Source organism: Ambystoma mexicanum, chromosome 1p (assembly GCF_040938575.1).
Source record: "Ambystoma mexicanum isolate Mex_15411 chromosome 1p, UKY_AmexF1_1, whole genome shotgun sequence".
Taxonomy (NCBI): Eukaryota; Metazoa; Chordata; class Amphibia; order Caudata; family Ambystomatidae; genus Ambystoma; species Ambystoma mexicanum.
This window is the reverse complement of record NC_090921.1, coordinates 507,500,357-507,522,174: the sequence shown is the minus strand read 5'-3', so window position 1 is coordinate 507,522,174 and position 21,818 is coordinate 507,500,357. Positions and strand designations below refer to the sequence as shown.

General features: G+C 44.7%; 1 protein-coding gene across 3 annotated transcripts in view; it reads right to left on the bottom strand.

Moving 5' to 3' along the window:
* Positions 1-21,818, bottom strand: part of UBXN6 (UBX domain protein 6) — a 376,653-nt gene that overhangs the window by 256,392 nt on the left and 98,443 nt on the right. Inside the window, exon 1 of one of the 3 annotated variants that reach the window (XM_069649370.1) lies at positions 17,378-17,544. The exons of the other annotated variants lie outside the window; for them this stretch is intronic. The gene's annotated coding sequence lies outside the window, so the exon portion shown is untranslated. Of the gene's footprint in view, positions 1-17,377; positions 17,545-21,818 lie in introns of those variants that run through there. 3 annotated transcript variants of the gene reach the window in all.

Below are 21,818 nucleotides of genomic sequence, written 5' to 3'. Positions count from 1 at the left end.
TCTGTTGGCATGGGAATGTTCAGGATGCCATGCAGTGTCCATGACATAAAATCTTCGACCCATGCCGATATTCCATAGAATGTCTTCTTCAGTACACTCAGCAATGTGTAGGTGGACTCTGAAATGGACCGTCGCTGAGATTGTCTTGATAGGTTCAATTCCGTCAGCTGCTCTGGCCAGGTTTTGATGCACCAGTCTAAAACCTGGAACACCCGCAGAGAATGTGTCCAGGAAGTCTGTTCTTCAGAAGGTCAACAATTGCTTGTTGTTGTCCTGTAAAGTTTCCAAGCCCTCTTGGATGATATGCACCATATCCACGACCAGATCTCTTCAGCTTGTAGATTCCCTGCTGCAATGTAATGAAGTTGTCATCGGCTGCAAAATGGCTCATCTCAATGGGCACTACGGCCAGTCCTTGCATATTTATGACAAATTTCTTCCAGGTAGGTTCAGCTTCTTTCACCTCTCTTTTGGCCCTAGCCTTTTCTAGGAGACCTATCCTATCTAATATTGCCGACCAATTACCTGACTTTCCGCATGTATCTATTACACTAACAATCCTATGTAAAGGTTCTTGCTTTGCCATTAGTTGGAATTAGCATAAGTTTTTGAAAGGTTCTGTGAAGCCCAAGCTGTGTAAGGCCCTTCGCTTAAACATTTTTGTCATTCATTGTCTCCGAGTTGCCAGTCTAGTGGAATGCCTGGGGCATTTGTAATATGGTTAAATTTACCTTCCTTTATTGCTTTTTTTAGGCTGTTCAGTTGTCCACAAAAAGCCACCCTCCTTGACCCCCCAATCTAGATATGTGAGTAAATGGGTTGGACTAAACATTACCACAAAATTAGTGTGATTGAGAAAACATCAAATGTGGATGTCATGCTACATTTAGCGTGTCTGTTCCAAAATGTGTACACCACAAACTGGCCATCTGTAGGAGGTGGGGGGGGGTGTGTGTTCATTTTGCGCTATACTCCCTTCACCTGGGGCTTTGGTACGTAAGGGAATTGTGTTTTAAACTCTGGAAGTCCAAACGAGGAACAGGACAATGCTCCCAGAGGGTTGTGTCTAACCACTGCACAGTGTTCCGCTTATAGAAAAGGAAGGCGTCAAAAGATTTCACAATACATACATGTCATCTAGCTGTTTAGATCATCCTCAGGATCTAACAAGACTCCTTGAGCAAAAGATTTTATCTTCGATCTCAACCGGTCCCCATAGGTGTCTGATGTGCATCATAAGGGTCACTAGCCTAGATCTATCTATCACCAATAGTAAATGTACCTAGAGTTGCATACTAATCCCATGGTAGGGTTACACTGGCTTGTCCAGAAGTGTCACAACTCAAGTTAGTATGTGCTTAATTGTGTAGAGACTCCTCCCACATCAGCCTGCACCTCCCTCTTATGTATTGGGTTTGGAGTGTGTGCTTTTTCTAAGGTTAACATGTTCAACACTGGGATTTCAAAATGTCCCAAAGTCTTGCCTGCTTGTCAGGTTGTTCAAGAAAGAGTCTCCTCCCTCGGGCACAGGGGCAAAACCATCTAGAGCTGGCTTAAGGTGGTTGACAGACACTTGTCAATTATCTTCCTTAGGAGGCAGGGCTGGCAGGACTGCTGTTCTTGAGCCTATACGTTTCAGTACCGTCACAGGAAGTTGGTAGTGCGGTCCAAGTGCTTCATTGTCATAAGTCTTCATGAATCTTCTGTAGGATTTAGTCCCCTGGTTTCAAGGTCAGTCTGACTTCTCTGTCTTGATGCTGTGGTGCTTCTTCACCATCGAAGGAGTCTTTTAGGAGGTTTACGAGGAGCAGCTTGGTCTGGCCTTTTGAGAAAACTTACTTTCCCATTGGCTCTCGCTATTACACCATTAGCTTGTGGGCTAAACGGGTTTAAAAACTTGCAGAATACTGCCCCAGCTTGACAGGGACTCTCTTAAGGCTTTGCCTGAAAAGGATGGCCAATTGTCCGTTTGGAGCCAATTCAGTGCGGTCATAGCTACTAAAAACAGCAGACCTATTTACAACCACCTTTCCTCTGAAGAATTAGCCAAATGAACAAGTCCACCACTACTAAGAAATATGTTTACTTTTTGAAGGGTGTCGGTGGACCTATGTGGTCCATATACATGCATTCAAAAGTCACTATTGCTCGTTACTGTGCTTACTGGCAGTTTGCAGGAACTGTGCACTGTTGTCTGTAGACATATGGTGCAATTTGCTATGTACTGTCGTACCTCTTTACTAAGCCCTGGCCACCAGTATCTATCCTGCTAGAGTAGTGTAGTAGCTGAACTCCCAAAGTGGGTTGAGGTTACACTTGTATGCGCAGTGGAGATTAATTTTAATCTATCCTGCTTGTTCGGTAGTACCCAGTCAACAGGGCCTCTTTTTGACTTGGGTATAGCGATTATCAATGTATTCCCTTTCACAGTATAGTTAGAAGTTGCAGGGACTGTTTGCATCTAGACATGCTTTTAGGTCCTCGTCTATGTATGTGACTGAGTGTGCTAATGCCGCTACCACTTTGTGTGCAGTCCGCCGTCTTGCAGACTGATCAGCAAGCACACTGCCTGCACTGTGCACAGAACCTGTTCTGTGTGCATTTGTATGCATCGCCCAGATGAGAGGACTAGCCTTATAGATGTCCCATATTTGCCACATTTGTTCTGACATGAATTGCTTGCCTTTAGAATCTCTGAATGAGTTTGCTTGCCACCATTAGTGGTCAAAGTTATAACCTCTTACTACATAGTCTGAATCACACACAATTAGAATGGGCTTTTGAGGATCAATCTGTTTTAGTGCAAGGAGGAGGCCTTGTAACTTACCAACTAGCTGATGTAGCACCAAATGTTTTGTTTGTATATCCTGGTGTTCAAACTCATTGTTAATGTTGAATCTCTCTTTTACAGCAGCAAAGGTAGCAGAATACTTAGAGATTGTCCAAATTGTTAGAACAGCACTTCAATCACAGTATAGTACGTTTGCAAACACCCAAAGCAGGATATCTGGTGCTGTCTGCGTCGCTTCTGCACTATCATTTGTACGCCAGAATCTTTTTTTCAGGAGCAAATGTTGGCTCAGGAACTGTATAGACATGTGTATTCTAAGTATTCTAAGTGAATATTCTGTAACAGCGCCACGATTCCTCAGGGCCGCTGAGCGCTTTATAATAAATTTAAATAAATAAAAAAATATGGTATGCTATGGGCTTTGCCTCTCCATAGTTACAAACTATATATGTAAAAGCTTTTGGACCAGGGAATAAAGAAACTACTAAGTCCTTGTCTGTGTTCCTGTCCTGAAGAGGACTACTTTAAGTAATCTGTTGATAGACATTGTGCAGGATACGAGCATGCTCTCCCTTCCAGACGGTTAGACGGAGGTTCGGCTTCACCACTTTATGATTTGTTTTCACTAAGGCTGCATAGTCTGCCACATATAGCCCAAAGTTCAGAAGTCCAAGTATGGCCTGCAAATGCTGAAGTGTATGTAGGCTCTGCAAATGTGCAAATGTCTCTAGGAATTGTGGAGAAAGTCCCCTTCCCTCATCAGATAATGAAAGCCCCAGAAGAACAAGTTACTTCTTACCTGGTAACGTTCTTTCGATGGGATGTTCCTCCGATGTATTCCTTATCTTGATAGATCACTTCCAGCTTGCTGGCCTCTGAATTTTTTTTTCAGTAGAGGGCGCTGCGCGTCGACGTCCCTCGAGTCAGTGTCCCTCGACAACCTCCGTATCGGCGCCAACGTCATCATGCGTATAAATAGACTCACGCAGCATCCGTTGCTCAGTTCCGTTTTGTAGCTTGGAATTATCTGTTCATGAATTCGTTATTGACCTTGAAGGAGCATAAGCTGTAACCACAAGGGATGTTTTACTGAGGGGATGGATGGGATGGGGGGATAAGGAATACGTCGGAGGAACATCCCATCGAAAAAACTTTACCAGGTAAGAAGTAACTTGTTCTTCGAAGGGATTGTGTCCTCTGACGTATTCCTTATCTTGATAGACTCCCATAGCAGTGGTAGGTAAAGGGAGGTGGGAGTAAAATTGTCATATTCCCTTTAAAGAGTGAACAGAGTGTAACACAGCTTTGCCAAATCTAGTCTCTTGACTAGAGGAGGAATCCAGATTGTAGAATTTTGTAAAGATTTGTGCGGACGACCATGGGAGAGCCGCACATATGTCTCGAATCGGTACCCCTCTCTGGAGGGCCGAAGAGGCTGCGATACCCCTGGTTGAATCAGCCCTAAGATTTTGAGGGGCTCTTTCCCTGCCAATTTCTAACATTCCAGAATGGCTAAGATAATCCATCTGGAGATGGTCTGTTTTGTGATTGGCAATCCTAATTTGTACCCTGTGTAACCTATGAACAGTTGGTCTACTTGCCTGATCCTAGCCAGTCTGCTGATATAAAAACTCAAGGCTCGCCTTGGATCCAGCCTATGTAGCCTCTCTTCCTCTTTCCCTGGATGGGCAGGAGGATAGAATGAGGTTAAGGTTATTTTCTGAGTGATGTGGAATTCAAAAACCACCTTTGGGAGGAAGTTAGGCTTTACTTGCTGGACAACTTTGTCTTTGTGAAAAATTGTATGCAGGGGTTTGCAAGATAGGGCTTGTAATTCGCTCACCCTCCTGGCAGATGTCAAAGCCACTAATAAGACAGTTTTAAGGGTGAGAAATCTTAACAAACAAGAGTGGAGTGGTTCGAAAGGAGTACCCATTAAGAAATTCAAGACTAAATTTGAGTCCCATAAGGGAACTTGGAACCGTCGCGAGGGATAGACATTACTTAATCCCTTCAGAAATTGTATTACTAATGGTAATTAGAAATATGATGGCTCCTCTGCCGTGCGCTTGAAGATCGATAGCGCTGCAAGGTAGCCCTTGATTGTACCAACTTGAAGACCTGAATTCGCCAAATTGAGTAGAAAGGATAGCACCATTGGTGTACCACATGAAAAGGGGTCAATATTCTTTTCTCTACACCAGCTGCAGAATTTGTTCCAACAGCAGCAGTATAAAGTCTTTGTTGCTGGCTTCTGGCTGAAAGCAACACCTGCATGACGTCATCTGGGAGGTCCCAATCCTTGTATCTCAACCTTTCAGAAACCAAGCGTGAAGGTTGAGGGTTCTGATGTCTGGATGGAGAACCTGACCTCCCTTCTGTGAGAGAAGATCCTCCCTGTGTGGAAGACGAATTGGAGGGCAGATGGACATGTCCAGAAGGTCCGGGGTACCACGTTCTCCTGGCCCAGTCTGGGGCAATTAGGATCATAGTCTTCCGGAATCTTCTCAACCTCCTGATCATCTGAGGAATGACAGGGACTGGAGGAAACGCGTACAGAAGTGGAAACTCCCAGTCCACTACGAACGTGTCCCCTAGAGCTCCTCTCGGGGGAAATTCCCTTGAACAAAACTGATCGCACTTCCTGTTGATACTGGTGGCGAACAGATCCACTTGAGGGGTTCCCCAAAGGGCAAAGATCTCTTCAAGGACTTCCTGAGCTATCTCCCACTCGTGAGAGACTGCTCTGTCTGCTCAGAGCGTCGGCTGTCAAGTTCTTCTCTCCGGCTAAGTGAACTGCCGATAGAGAGATTCCTTCTTGGATTGCCCAAAACCAGAGCTGTATCGCCTCTCTGCACAGTGGCAGTGGTCCTACGCCTCCTCTTTTGTTGAGGTAGTGCATGGCCACTGTGTTGTCCGTCATTATCAGGACATGTTTCCCTTGCAGAGATGGCAGAAAAGCCTTGAGCGCTAGTCTGATTGCTCTCAGCTCGAACAGGTTGATATGTAGTCTGGACTCCGATGGAGACCAACGACCGCTGATTGTCAAGTCGTTGGCATGGGCTCCCCACCCCTGAGTGAGGCATCCGTGACTACCGTTATCTCCGGCCATGGTTGCCAAAACAGTTCTCCTTTCAGAACGTTCTCCTGACAGGCCCACCACTGAAGGTCTCGAGCCACCTTGTCCGGAACCTGAAGGAGATCTGTCATTCTCCCTGAGAATTGCGACCACTGAGTTCTTAGTGCCCACTGGAGAGATCTCATTCTCAGGCGAGCCTCTGGCACAAGGAAAATGCAGGATGCCATGAGGCCTAGCAACCTCAAAAAGTCGAAGGCTGGGAGACGTTGGGCATTTTGAAACTTGGTGACCATCTGCAGAATATCTTGAGCCATCACCTCTGGTGACGAGGCTTTCCCCAGGGAAGTTTGTTTGTTTATTTATATATTTGTTAATGCGCCCCAAACCCGTGGGTAGCCGGGCGCAAGAGTTACATGAAGACTTAAGCTTGTTACAGTATTTTGCATGAATATATACAACACAGCGGCAAGAAGAGCAAATATATGTGAGACTATATACAAGCATATACATATGAAACACAGCGGCAAAAAGCAAATATATACAGGAGCATGTGCAGACATATACCCCGCACAGGGAATGTCTTGGGGTGTCCGGTCAAAGGGTAGGTCGTGGCTAGGTCGGAGGCAGGTGTAAGCTATGTGCCATTGGCGCACAGCCAATTGATTATCTTATGCCTGAATTTCAGGTACGGTTGTTCTGTTCTGAGATCAAGGGGTAATTTGTTCCAGCAGTGAGCAGCTTTGACAGGAAAGCTAGTTCCTCCCGTGGTGGAGCGTTTAAACCTTGGAATTTCTAGTTTGGAGGTGTTGGCAGATCTTGTGGGTCGCGTGGGGATTTTCCTGTTTATTTTTTCCATAAGATACGGGGGGGGCTAGGTTGTTAAGACACTTAGATGTGAGGGAAGCTATTTTAAGTAGGATTCTATCCGTTATTTTTAACCAATTAACCTCTTTCCTGAAGTTAGTGATGTGTTCTCTGTAGGGGATATTTAATGCTGCTCTTAGGGCATTGTTCTGTAGTCTTTGAAGTTTATCAGTGATATATTTATTGGTTCCAGAATACAGGGCGTTACAGTAATCTAGCCTCGACATGATAAGGGCGTTAGCTAATGTAATGCAGCTGGTACTGGAGAGGTAAGGTCTAGCTGCGCGGATGGGTTTGCAGGCGTAAGTGGTGGAGGAGGCGAGGGAGTTGACCTGCTGCTTGAGAGTAAGGGAGGAGTCGAGATAGAATCCCAGGGTTTTAACCACAGGCATCACCTTGATAGGGTTATCAATGCTGAAGGATGTGTAGTTTGGGCAAAGTTTTTGGATGTTGGCTTCAGAGCCGAGGATTAGTAGTTCTGTTTTATCGTCATTCAGGCAGAGGCCATGTGTGGCCATCCATGCCTGAATGAGAGTGTATATCTTGTTCACCAAGGCTGAGTCCGTCTCGTAGTCGCCCGAAAGCGGTATGAGGATCTGGGTGTCATCTGCGTAATTTGTGTAGATGATACCCGATCTGTCCAACTTGTCAAACAAAGGCTTGGTGAAGATATTATACATGGTGGGGGAGACACAGGATCCTTGTGGGACACCGCAGGTTATTTTGATGGGGTCAGCTGAGTTGGTGGTGGAGAAGACTCGCATAGTGCGATTTGCTAAGAAGGATTGGACCTAGGCTATAGCATCTCCGGTGAAGTTGGCGGCAGATTCGAGGTGGTTGCATAAGACTGCATGGTCCACCAAGTCAAACGCGGCCGACAAGTCCAGTAGGGGAAGCAAGGCTGTTTTCCCGTTATCCTTAAATTCCTCAATTTGTGTCTTAAGGTCTAGCAGAGCTGTTTCCGTGCCATGGAGTGGGCGGAAGCCAGATTGCCGAGAACCAAGCAGGTGGTTGGCCTCCAGGTAGTCCTGGATTTGTATGTAGGCAGCTCTGTCTAGGATTTTTAGTAGAAAGGGCACTGTGGTGATTGGTCTGTAGTTGGTGGGGATGGTAGGGTCCAGAGTTTGTTTTTTCAATAATGGGAGGACCCATGATTCTATGAGGTTGGTGGGTAGTGTGTTAGATTTAAAGGAAGAGTTTATGAGCTTGGAAATGAAGGGAGCTAGATCCTTTGCTGGGTCCTTTATTAATTGTGCTGGGCAGGAATCACCCTTACAGTTTGAGGGAGAGTATTATTTTTTCTGTGTCAATTATGGAGAAAGATTTGAATCTAAATGGAGCAGTGGTCTTATTCTCCTGGGATTGGGTTGTTTGTTGGTCCAGAGGTGGGAGTGTGGCCTTTTTCTTTTAGCAATTTTGCATTGAAGCAAGGAGATTTTGTTGGCAAGGGCGTTTTGTATGTTTGTGCACCAAACTTTGTTTTTAGGGGCATTGTCTATTGGTTGAATAGGGGTTTCCAGCTCACGGAGAATAGTGAAGAGCTCTTTAGTATTGGAGTTGGCTTTTGCGATCCTGTCATTAAAGGTGTTCTTCTTGGTTTTGATAATTTCTCTTTTGTAGGATTTGGCAAATTCTGTAAGGTTATTTTTGTTGTAATCAGTGGGAGAGTGGCGCCAAATGGACTGGAGCTTTCTTTTTTGTAATCTTAGCGACTTGAGGTGGGGCGTGAACCAGGCGTTTAAATGGGCTTCCTGTTTAGCTTTGCGTAGTTTGGCTGGAGCAGCTGTGTCTAGTGCCTTGGTCATAGCATCATTGAAAGTATGTACCAAGGTGTCCGGGTTGTTACTTTCCAATCCAGATATGGCTGGAAGGAGGAGAGGGATAATGTTTTCCGCAGTCATGTCCTTCTTACTTCTGGTTAGGAGTGGGGAACCATGTTGTTAGTTTTAGGGCTAAGGAGATCCAAGGTGGCGGAGAAGGTTATTAGATAGTGATCCGTCCATGTTTGTGGAACAATATCGGTGATACTGATGTTGCAGTTCAGTTCTGATACCCAATCGAGGGTCCTTCCTTTGATGTGGGTGGGGGAGAGGATTTTTTGATCAAGGCCGTGGTCCTTGAGCAGGGCTGCAACTGACTCCGCATGTTTATCGTTAGTTTCATTAAAGCCGAGGTTAAAGTCTCCCAGAAGTAGGGTTTGGGAGTGGTCTTTGGTATTGTTGGCTATAAGGCTGGTTAGATCATCTTCAAAGGTGCCTAGAGGCCCTGGGGGTCTATATATTAAGTGGATTGAGAGCGTGCGGTTGTTGGAGGGGCATTTTAGCTGTGAGTACTTCACAGGATGAGTAAGAGACTGGTGTGGCAAGTCTGATGGGATAGGTAGATTTGCAGATGATGGCCAATCCGCCGCCTCTGGCATTAGGCCTGTCGGCTCTGAGAATTTGGTATTTATCGGGCACTGCTAGCATTAATGTTGGTCCTGCAGCCTCGTGGAGCCAGGTCTCAGTTATGGCCAGTAGGTCCAAATTGTCATTATTTAGGATATCCGCTATTTCTGTGGCATGGGCCACCACTGATCTCACGTTGACGAGAGATCCTAGTAGTGTTAGAGAACTATTAGGTTTGCTAGTTAGACAGGTTTTAGGTGATAGGGACTCCAGAGTTGCGTAGGTTGTAGTTGGAGTTTGATCACCAGTGTTATTGGATTGCCATATCATATCATTGTTTCGGTGATAGGTTTTTTGGTTGGGTAATAGTCCGTCTGTTGACGTTATTCTGGTGGTTTCCTAACGGCTCGTAGATGCTAGGTAATCTGGACCCGAGTCTCAGGTTTCTATCCTTGGGGGAGCTAGTTTGGAAAGTAAAGGCCATTGTGCTGGATATAACAGTGAATAGTATAAGGGCCACGGTGGCTTTTGAGAGGCAAGTAGGGGACATTTTCTTAACTATGCTAGAAGCATGCTGTAAGCTAGCGTCTAGATATTAAGTAGATACTTCAGTGAAGTGCCTAAATCGTTATGTCTGGGATGTGCCATGAGCTAACATTAGTACCTTTGCGTTATAGAGAAGCAGTGAGGATATTCAAGCAAACTGACATCTAGATTCGACTTTAGCACCGAGACCGTTGTGGAGATGCAATAGGGCTATTCAAAATACTAGAACACAATGCAATCAGGTGAGGGTGCTAATGCAAAATCAAAATGCTAGAGCACAATGCAATCGGGTGAGGGTGCTAATGCACAAACAAAATATTAGAGCACAATGCAATCAGGTGAGGGTGCTAATGCACAATCAAAATGCTAGAGCACAATGCAATCGGGTGAGGGTGCTAATGCACAAACAAAATACTAGAGCACAATGCAATCAGGTGAGGGTGCTAATGCACAATCAAAATACTAGAGCACAATGCAATCAGGTGAGGGTGCTAATGCACATTCGAAATGCTAGAGCACAATGCAATCGGGTGAGGGTGCTAATGCACATTCGAAATGCTAGAGCACAATGCAATCAGGTGAGGGTGCTAATGCACATTCGAAATGCTAGAGCACAATGCAACCAAGTGTCCAGGACCGCTCCAATGAACTGGAGTCTCTGTGATGGTATCATCTGTGACTTCTTTAAATTGAGGGAGAAGCCCAGTTTGTGAAGGAAGTGGCAGACATAATCTAGTTGGATCTGAGCTTGTTCCGGAGATACTGCTCTGATCAACCAATTGTCTAGGTAGGGGTAGACGTGGATCCCTTCCCTCCTTAGACTTGCAGCCACTACCGACATTAGCTTGGTGAAGACCCTCGGGGCGGAGGTCAGCCCAAATGGCAGTACTCTAAATTGATAGTGAGAGTTGCCAATTGTGAACCTCAGGTATTTCCTGTGTTTGAGATGGATTGGCACATGGAAATAAGCATCCTGAAAGTCTAGAGATACCAGCGAGTCCTGAAGCTGGAGGGCCTGAAGGATCTGAGAGAGAGTTACCATCTTGAACTTGTCCTTTCTGAGGAATTTGTTCAATTCTCTTAAGTTAAATGGGTCTCAGTCCTCCGTCCTCCTTCGGTATCAAGAAGTAGGGGTAATACCAACCCTTGTTCCTCTCCGCTACAGGTACCGGTTCTATGGCACCTTTCTCCAGCAGGTCTAGAATCTCCTGCAAAAGGAGCGGATCTGGAAACTTCAAAGAGTTGTTCATTGGTGGATGACTGAGGGGTGCATAGAAAAGGGAGGCAGTAACCTTGGGCAACTGTCTCCAATGCCCAAGCATCTAGCGTAGTAGCCTGCCATTCCGTCAGATGTTGAGTTAACCTGCCCCCTACTGGTGTTTTGTGAGGAGAGTCCTCAGAGCGGTTTAGAAGCGGCTGAAGCAGATGCCGAGGGTAAAGAGGCACCTGCTGCGGCTTTTGTACTTTTAACCCGTCCACCTCGGGTAAATTTCTTTTGGCATCTTTGAGCCGTCTGTCCCCTGCCTCTTCCGAATGCGGAAGAGAAACGAAAGGACCTACCTCTCCAAGAGGTTCCTGAGGGGCCATAGGGAGTTTGACGGATTGCAGCTCCAAGGGATTTTGCTGCTCCCTTAGGTGTTTGTAACTTCTCTAGACTGTCATCAGCCTTTTTTCCGCATAATGAAGAGCCGTCAAAGGGCATATTCAAAAGCCTGGCCTGTACATCTGGAGCAAAACCAGACTTTCGCAAGCATGCAAATCTGCGAATTGTAGTACTTGCCGCCATGGCCCTGCTGATACTGTCAGCAGAATCAATGCCAGTTTGAAGGGATTCGCACATTGCGTCTTTGCCATCGTTAATGATGTTCAGAAAAGCTTCCCTTTCTTCTCCTTCCGGGAGGCAGTCAGCCGCTGATGAAGCACACTCCCAAAGTGTATGGCTGAATCTTGCGAGCGTACAAGTAACATTAATGGATTTAAGTGCCATGCTACACGCAGAAAAGACCTTTTTTGACATAGCGTCAAATCTCTTATCATCTTGTCTTGTGGAACAGTAGGGTATGCAGATCTACTGTTTGATGAAGTTGCTGCTTGAACAACCAGACTCTCTGGAGTTGGATGTTTTGACAAATATTCAGGGTCAGAAGCAGATACCCTATATTTGGCAGATAGTTTCTTGTTAACTGCCGGGATAACCTCAGGAGTTTCCCAGTTGGTCGATATTTTCCTCTGCAATGCAGTATGGAATGGAGGAACCGCAGGATCTTCCTGTGGGCCTTTAATCAAGATGTCTGTAAGATCATCTTGTTGAAAAGTAGGTAAAGGTGTAGACCAACCCATGAATTCTATTATTCTGGCCATTAAAGTTCTATAAGGGGTCTTAGCATGTTCCCCTGGGTCTGGTTTGGCAAATTCTACTTCTGGGGAAGTATCCAACCCACTTGCATCATGCAAGGAATCTTGCAGGTCCTTCAACCTATTTTCTTCAGAGATAAATTTCTCTGGTACAGGTGTTGTAGTTCTCTGCAACCCAAAAGGTCTTTCCTGATCAGAATCCTCACCTTCTTCATAAATGGAGGACAAGGCATTGAAATAATCTAACCTTGGAAAAGGCTTAAAACCCATTTCTAAAGCAGAAGGGCCTAAGCTTGTGGTAACCGGTTGAGAAAACGTCAATGTCGTCGACGCGGAAGTAAAAGGCTTCGTAGAAACCGAAAAGGGCATCGAAAAGGTATGAAGCGACCTCGAAGAACTCGAGAGGATCGGAATCCTACTCGGAGTCGTCGAGGTTATCGATGACATTCTCGAGGTCATGATAGGAGCCCCCGGTATGACTATTGACTGCGAGGTAGTGACAGTCGTAGGTTTCTCCTTTTATCGGCGTCGACATCGGCGTCGAGGACGGCGTCGATTCGACCGATCTATGCGTCGATTGGCCCTTCGATAATGGCGTCGATGATGCAGATTTATGAGTCGAAGGGGCCTTCGACGAAGACGTCGATGACGCAGTCTTACTGCCTTTTCTCGAGTGTTCGGGACGCTCTCGAGTAGTTTCACCGGGTGCAACGACTCGCAGCATTTCGATTTTTCAGGTCTTTCACCCAGGGTATCACCTTTAGCCGTCTCCGAGGGGGTCGAGGCTGCTTTCTCGAATACGCTAAGCATCTTTTTACAGAATTCCTCCCACTTGGCTGGAGAGCTATGTTTTGTGGGGCAGGTGACCTTGAGGGGAAACAGAAGAAGACGAAGAAGAGGGAGATCTTCGACGCCTCTTTTTCGAATGTTTGGATCTCGAAGAGTGATGGGAACTGCTTCGAGACCTCGAACAAGAATGTTTACCGTGACGGCGACGAGACGAATGTCTCGACTCTGCCGAGGAATCTTTCAAAGGAGTTTTAACTGTCTTACTTCTCTCAAGCTTCCCCTTGCGCTCCTTCAAGGCTTTCGCCGTCATGGACATGCAGTCCTCGCACTCCAAATATTGGTGCTCCGATCCCAGGCACCACAAACAGATCCTGTGAGGATCCGTCAACGACATTTTCTTTCCACAATCTCGACACTTTTTGAAGCCGGACCGTGGTGTCGACGGTTCAGAGGAGGAAGCCATCGAAACGTGTAAAAGATACTCGAGGAATAAGTAATATACTTTGACTAACGAACTGAGCAACACGATTCCGAGGCCCACGAAGCGCAGAAAAACGGAACTGAGCAACGGACGCTGCGCAAATCTATTTATACGCATGATGACGTCGGCGCCGATACGGAGGCTGTCGAGGGACACCGACTCGAGGGACGTCGACTTGCAGCGCCCTCTACGGAAAAAAAAATTCCGAGGCCAGCAAGCTGGAAGTCATCTATCAAGATAAGGAATACGTCGGAGGACACAATCTCTTTGAAATATAATTTCTCTATGGGCGATCGTAAACATCTTAAAGTTGAAAATGTAGCCCTTAGCTGCTAGTGTACTAATGATTAAGTCCACCTTTAGTAAGTGCCCCTCCAAGTCATCATGTGTACAGTATATGCCATCTATATATGTCCAAAAATGTCAAATTTTTCAGACTAAGGTCATAAGCTGCTTGCTTATGCTTTCAGTGCCGACACGTGTGTCAATCATAGGTTTTTCTCAAGCCTGTGCAGTTTGGGGATGGTGGTGGAATTATGCAGTGATTGTGACAGGTAAGTGCAATTCATATGATCAGTTTCATACATGTTGGAAGACCAATTCCATTCATGTTTTCGTGGGGTACATGTTTAAGGTACAGTGTATGAGGTATGCACATTTACAATCATATTGCAGTATTTCGTATACATTGAGATCATAATTGGTGAGCCGTGAGTGTGGCATGCATCAGTCTGAAATATTGTACGCCAAGATGCATGTCACACAAGTGACCAATATTTCTGAATAAAACGCACAACTGACCATTTGGCATAATAAAGACATCTTTTTCTGAATGACTAATATGTTGTTAACTATCATTGAAGAATGAATCTGAGCACTCCAAATAGAAACAGGTGAATACCTGATATAGCGCCACTGTAAAACAGGGTTCCAATCCCCCCCAAAAAACATACATTCCTAGAACTATAACATAAACCAGACAAATATCCACTATTTATGGATAAGCTTATGTACATACGCCAGCGCAGAGGTCCACAGTTCCACTAAGCTCCAACCGCACGACCAAACGTAGACCAAAATAGTGCCTCCCATTTCCTTTGGATGTTCCCTTTCAAGGTGAATTCTAACTATATACACATTATTCTCTTCAACCACTTCTCCTTTGGGAGCAATATCCTCTACTGTTGGATTAGTAGATATATGATGTAAAAGCTTCTTGTGTCTTTCTTTGAATATGGAGACTTGTGTGCCAGGGTCCAATTGTACCACTAACCAATCCCTTGGATCTTTAGTCACTGGTATTATTCTACGAGTCTGGTTTATATTTCTACCATTATTGCCATTGTCCATTCCCAAAGCTGCAATTTGCTTCCTTTCTTCTCCCTTGCGTGTCGCACCGGGTTTCTTCTCTTTCTGTGAAGGAGAAGGATAGTCTTCATCTCTGTATCTTTGTGGCTGCCTAAGCTTTGCCCTATCCTCTAACTGATGGGTACCTTTTTCACCACTTCTGCCATTAAAGTGTCTTCTATCCCAACCAGCTCTTTTTGCCTGGAACTGGTGCTATCACTTTCTACGGATGGTGTTCTGCTACAAAAGGTCTCTCTTTCTTCTTTGGCAGGGGGGCATACTGGAAGCACTTGTCCTTCCTTTTATGCCTCTTGCTGAGAAGGTATGGTTGCCTGGTTCCTATCTGGTACCAGTGGTATTAGTAGGTGGTGTTCTTTTAGAGTGATCATTCTCACATAATTCCTTCCTTTGCTCTTCCCCCGGGGTTCTACCCAGGTTTCCCGCCTGGGTACATGTAAGTAGCAGTGATCAAACTGGAGTTTCCTTCCTTGGTCAATAGGCAATGCTGCTAGAAGTCAGACGACTTCTACTCTTACTGACTGACCTTTTATTAGGGGCATGAGCATTCCTTCTATCACGACAGAATTGCCCAATATGTCTCACCAGAATGTCATTGTGCTCCTGGAATATGGGTCATTTGCCCCCCTATTTGGGTGGAACCTAAGGATGTGCTCTAAGGTTAACCATTCCATGGGAAAAGGAAGGACCATGGCTAGCCCTTTTGGTGGGGTATGTCAAGCCCCCTTGAAACCAGTTCTGGTAGTCTACCTGCTGCAAGGCTACTTCAGGATACCCTTAGGGTGTGTATTGTATTTGAATTAGATCCCTCCTAAAGGGTCTCAAACATGTCTCCTACCTTAGTACCAAGTGTCTTCATGTATGGGGGGTAGGGGGTAGGGAGAGAGGGAGATTGTTTTTCGAGCTCTCTAATAAACGGGACAGAACATTTTGACCCCCGCTCGGGTCCGCCTTATGGACTCACCCTCCATGTGTATGTAGGCGCACTACCTCTGGATAATGCTTGAAGGCGACTGCTGGTGCACCTCTGCCGTCCCCTCCTTTGTCCATCCACTAGCCTCAGACAATTGTCCGACAACAGTGCATTTCTTCCCCTGATGAAAACGTTTTGGAACATCTATATGTCGAAACCGGTTGGGACTGGTTAACTATAGGGCCCTAGAAATTGTGAAATTGTGAACCCTGACTTCTGGACCAAAAGAGATGGGCTCATTAAGTCTTACATTATGAATTGTGTTTGTTTGTGCAATTTTATTATTGATTGGGAATTCGATTTTGATGGTGCGATTGGTATGATTGAGTTTTCGACTTGCATTAATTGACAGAACAGGTGTCTGCTGAATTTTTTTAACCTTTCTTATATTAGTGATGGGCAGTGCATTGGGTTTTTTGACTCTTTTTGAATTAATTGTACGATTAATTTTCTATCTGAAAAAAAGAACTTTAAATAAAAAGGTTTTTAATAAATAGGACCTAGAATTTTCTTCTGTTGCTTGTCTTCATGTATGTGAACAGGGTTTCCCCACGTAATACTCCAGGCACTGCCACTGTGAAGTTGGTATTAACATTGCTGACTCCCATTTTCTGTTACTACCTGGTTACTGCACAGCAGCAGTTCAGAGATATAGGGACTTCACCATGTGGGTTAGCTATTCTAATACCTTTTAGCTAGATAGCTGTCAAGAGTATTTGCTTGCGCCCTGCCGTTCAGTGCTTTGAGCTATTTGTAGACAGCTTGCTCTTCACTAGAGTGTTTTAATGCCTCCTAGCTTGATGGCTGTTTAGAGGGCTTGCTTGAAAAGACACCCTGCTCTTCACTAAAGTGTATTTAATTATTTGCATCGCCAGGCCTGTAGCAACCCCCCTGGCCCCTCTTCAGTCACCAGGTGAGGAGAATATTGCTAGGGTGTAGGAAAAGAGAGCAATGTCACATCTTGGGTGTCAAAGTGAAGTGATCTTTATCACCCCTACCTCCAGAGCATTCCCTCGACCCCAGGGGGAATGTCCATGACCCTCTCACCCCCGACCAGAGGTTGTGGTAGGAGTAGGGGTAGGGAAAAGCATGTAACCGTCACTGGGCAACAGTAAAGAGAGCAGGCAACAGCCCCTGCAGTAGGCAGCTGCTCTCAATTGCCAACACAGGAGAGGTTTACCAATGTACCATACATCTGTATTGATAGTCCACTGCTCAAACCATCAAGTAACACCTTCAAATGTGTATTAAAGGACATGTACCATTTAAAACACATCAAGACACAGTAGTTAAAATAATAGATGCCCCACACTTAATATTCATGTTCAACTACTTGTCACTTGGTAATGAACACTCGATAAATGCTTCTTACACTCGTGTACAAAATAAATTATTTAATTATGAGTAATTGATAAATAAACATTGCCTTTATTGTCGTAACTATACACTACACACATAATATCCACAAAGTTATTAATGAAATGGCTGCAATCACGGTCATTGCCTAAACCTCAAATCAAGCCTAAGAATGATCAACCTTCTCCAAGAAATCCTAGTCACCTTTAAAACAAACTATCTGCCTCACCAGGATGTGATAGGTAACCTCATAAATCATTCTAGGCAATAGCACCTCACTGACCATATCATGATAAGCAATCTCATGGAAGCATCTGCTTCAATCAATACCTAAATACCTTTCTCAATGCGATATCGATATTAAGGAAAAAATAACACACTCCATACTCACCAACTGCAGAGGATAGAGAGATGAGGGCTGGACAGGATTGGGTGCCTGAAAAAATCCACAATTTAAGGAGGAAGATGACCCCTCCCATATGGAAAGTTTTGCTGCTCTTCCTTGCCTTCCATCCATCTACTTCCTGGTCTTCCTATGTTTCAGCTGACAGCACCTTTCTTGTGTAAATATTGGCCAAGGACATGTCATCATACAGCACTAGGAATTGTTCCAACAAAAGCATCAGCGAACTACAGAATCCGGTGTAAAACTACAGAAAGAAATGCATTTGATAGTCATCAATGTTTGCCGTTATCTAGGTTTTGTATTTTGCAAGAACATTGGCCTTCATCCCACAAAAAAGCGTACATAGCAGTCGGCATGTTTACACAATAAGAGTGCAATGTACCCGGCTCAAGGCCGTTGGCGGGCATCCCGGTCTATTGGCAAAAAATCCTGTACTTGATCGGAACATGCAAAAATCTAATTTTGCGTATTGCATTTAACTAAACATTCAAATATTTTCATTGCACTGTGCATTTAGCAAGAAAACCTGCAGCTCAGACAACATGCCATTCTAAGCATGGCTATTATGGGCAGACATGGAGAATACATTTCAGCTCCTTTCCCCTAGAGTTACTCTTCAAGAAGTTGGATCACAAATAAGAAACTTTTCTTATACGTTGTCTTTATATCCTATTGACATTCCGGATTCCTCTCTGTCAAGTATATGATTCACTTTGTTATACACAGTGTCTTTTGTCCACATGGTTTCCAAACCTCTATGTAGGTGCGGGTCCCAGACTCACAAAGATCGGTTGGCGTCCTCTCTTGCAAAACTGGGTGATGTTCAATAAATGTCTCTTTCACAGGGTCAAAGACCCTCTTGTGGTTAGACCTTGGTTTCTGTTTTGGGTGTGATACTCGCACAACAGCTTTGCTCCCCCTTGGTTCACTCTCCTGCCAAGTGAGCAACTGGTTTGGATTCTCTTTCAGTTCGAAGACTGGGTGTGGATCCCAGACTTGCACAGTAGCGTTGGTAAACCTTACCGAGTATATTAGTTCTCCCTACAAGGGTGCTGGGGAGGACAAAGACTCTGTATTGGAGAAGGGGCTGGGATTATCAAAGCGGATGAATACCACCCTTTGAGAGTTATCACCCCTAATTCCATAGGGGGCGTACGTACCCCGCTTCCATCCCCATGTGATCCTCCCTCGGTGCACAACCCAGAGAGGATTATTGTACTGTGGACTCATCACCCTGGCCCCATGAATAAAGGACCAACATCTTCATATCCGTCAAATAAGGTAGCATTAAACAAAGAAGGATTAGTTCTTGCTTATGTGCACATCATGCATAACAATAGGCTGTATGCCATTATTCATAAGCCAGCGGGAAGATAACTTTCAACCCAAATTAGCCCATATAAGGTGTGAAATGCAAAATCAGTTCTTATCACCTTGCATGCTAAGTCACCTTACAAACCTGACTACAATTGCTGAGCAAAAATACTGAATGAACTGTGCTGGAAGCAAGGACTTGTGCATCTCAGCCCTTAAAGGGCAGGGATCGAAATTAGATTTGTTAACCAGGAGCTAAATGCAGCTGTTGGGTATCCAGCATTAAGCAAGAGTCTGTCCTGATACATTCTGGTTTCACCATCACCGTCTTGTGTCCAATGCTGGATTTGACTTTTATGGACTTCATTCATTCATGGTGCATCATCCTTTCTCAACTCTCATGCTGAACTTCCTTTGAATCTTGTACTCATGGTGGCCCTGAATCATGCTGTTCCCATCTTCATCTTGTATCCTGGCTTGCAACATTATATGTTACTACTGACTTCTGCAATTGTATTCACTCTCCCCTCTAGCTTCTCCACTCTTTTACTGCTAACTCTCTATTCTCCCCTCCTTTCCCTTCTCCCTTTTCCCATCTCCTCCCCTTACTTTCTTCTATGCACTTACTCTATCAGAATTGTCCCTGGACCTAGTATGATAGCAACCTCGTCTGTCTCCTCCTTGCTCCCCTTACTGTTTTTTTCCTCCCCCACCCCCCTCCAGCACCATCTGAAATATCGTCAGGTCTAGTATGATAGTCGCTCGTTTTGTTCTTCCCCTATCTTTCTGCACCCCTCTCCCTCACCTCTTGTTTATTTCCGGCTCTACCTGAAATGTCGTCAGGTCTAGTATGGTAGTCGCCTGTCTGTTTCCATTTCCTTCCCACTCTCCCCCTCCCTTCCTTATCTATGTCTTAGCTCTTGCACTATCTGAAATGTCGTCAGGCCGAGTACGATAGTTAATTTCACATTCTTGCTGTTCATGGCCTGTAAGAATGTCATTGTTTTTTCCCTTGTTCCCTCCCTTGCCTTGAGGCGCTTTGAAACACATTGTGTATAAGCGCTATATAAAAAAACTATAATATCATAACCAGTGACCATGAGCTGCCACTAGAGAACAGGAAGCAGTACATAGTGTTCCACAAATCTATCGGTTACATGTCTTTATAATAAACACTTGTATATGGAATACTTTTATACCAAAACTTTTATAACGAAAAAACACAACACATTTCCCCCCCCGTTTGCCACCCCTAAAAATCCACCGTTTTCCGAAAATATTTAACCCTTTACCCCACTCACATATATATTCTCAATATGTGTTTTCATTATCAAAGTTTTGATATAAAAGCAAGTCTACATGAAGGATTCGTTATAAAGAATGCAAGATAGCAAATCTATCTTCCACATAAGATGCAAACCTATCACTTTGTTCTTTACTTGTGCTTTAAATGTTGTGCACATGTGCCCTAATGTACATTTATAGATTGTTCCACATACCCGTTTGTTCAGCATCACTTGTCCTGGGGAGTGTGAAGGCATCATGAAGTAAGACACAGACAACAGCTTCAACTTTCTAAGAAAAGCTTTATTTTAAATGTCAGGATGGAGTAAGGCCTAACTTGCTCTATGCTAAGGTGGGATTTCCCTACCTAACAAAACTATGTGGTAGTCAGTGTCCGTAAGTACAAATGAAAAGTATGTGTCCAAAACCTATACTTGCCATCACAACTAAATCTATACAATGTGTAGGGATATCAGCAGACAAATAAAAATGTCTCTTAAGTAAGGTTCTGAGCTTCTTCGAGCTCTTTGGCTTCCACTCAGCCTCCCCATCTCTCAAGTTAAAAATAGTTTTATAAAAACCTCGGGACTCCCCTCCCCAATCGTTCAACACAGTTTCACAGTCCTCAAAAGGCCTCTGGGTTTCCCTTCACCAAGACGCTGACTGTTTCAGCCGGCAAAATTTCTAAAGGCAGTTCAATTCCACTGGCTCTGAAAATTGAATCAGTACAACTTCTTGTTCATTCTCAATGAGCCTCTTTGTCTAGGTGCAGTTGTCGGACCACACGGTCCACCCACTACAGGTCATGCAACCGATAGCCCTGCCTGCCTTGGCTTTTTTCAAAACGGGGTTACTCCGTCTGGGCGCAATTATCGGACCAAAGGGTCCGCCCACCACAGGTCACGCAACTGGTAACCCTATGCACTTTGCTATCCTTCTCTATTATTCAGAGTCTGCCCAACACAGGTTTTCTCTTTTAACCTTTAGTACTGTGGACTCTTGTATCTTGGCTCAATACTCATTTCCCATTCTTCTTGGCAGTCTTTTTGGCTTTTCCACACTTGTATCTCATAATTCAATCTGGGGTACTTTAGCCGTTCCCAAAACCTTGCTTTCACTTCATTTTACTTTCACTTCTTTCATAAATGCTCATAATGATTCAGCACTTGTTTTGCTTTGTTACCGTATTCAGAACATACTCAATACATCCTTTAGTTAGTTCAGCATTCAATAGTGACTGCTGTACTCTTCAAAAGTACTTATTATGCTCTGTAGATTGTTCTTTGTTCACAGTCATTTCATTTGCCCTTCCGTAGCACGATGCGGAAACGCCAGCAGTCGGTGAGAGACCCCTGGGCGTTCGCAGACAATGTGAAGTAGCGTTTCGCTTACCGACGCCAAGAGGAAAGCAGGTGTGTCGTATGGAAGCTGCAGAGGGCCGACAAACCAAGGAAAGGCGGCTGCAAGAAGGGGGCAGTTGGGAATCCTTCACCGGCAGACCGCAAGAGAATTCACCAATGCCAAAGAAAACCGGTCAATCCACCCAGAAGTAGCAGGGAGACCCGAGTGTATCGGCAAGTATGTGTGTGAACATTTCGGAACCACTTAATTGAGAACGAGATAAAGAATTTACATATTGAGAAAGGGGAGCTTCGATGACTAACCACGCCGATTCTAATGTGTGAATGTACACAGTGCAAATACTTGAGAAGCAGAGAGAGGATAATATATCAGGATATCAGGGGGATACATTATCCAACATTATATATAAGCAGCTTTTGAAGCAGGCAGGAGAGTATACTAGGCCGTCACAAGTGTGTGAAAACTA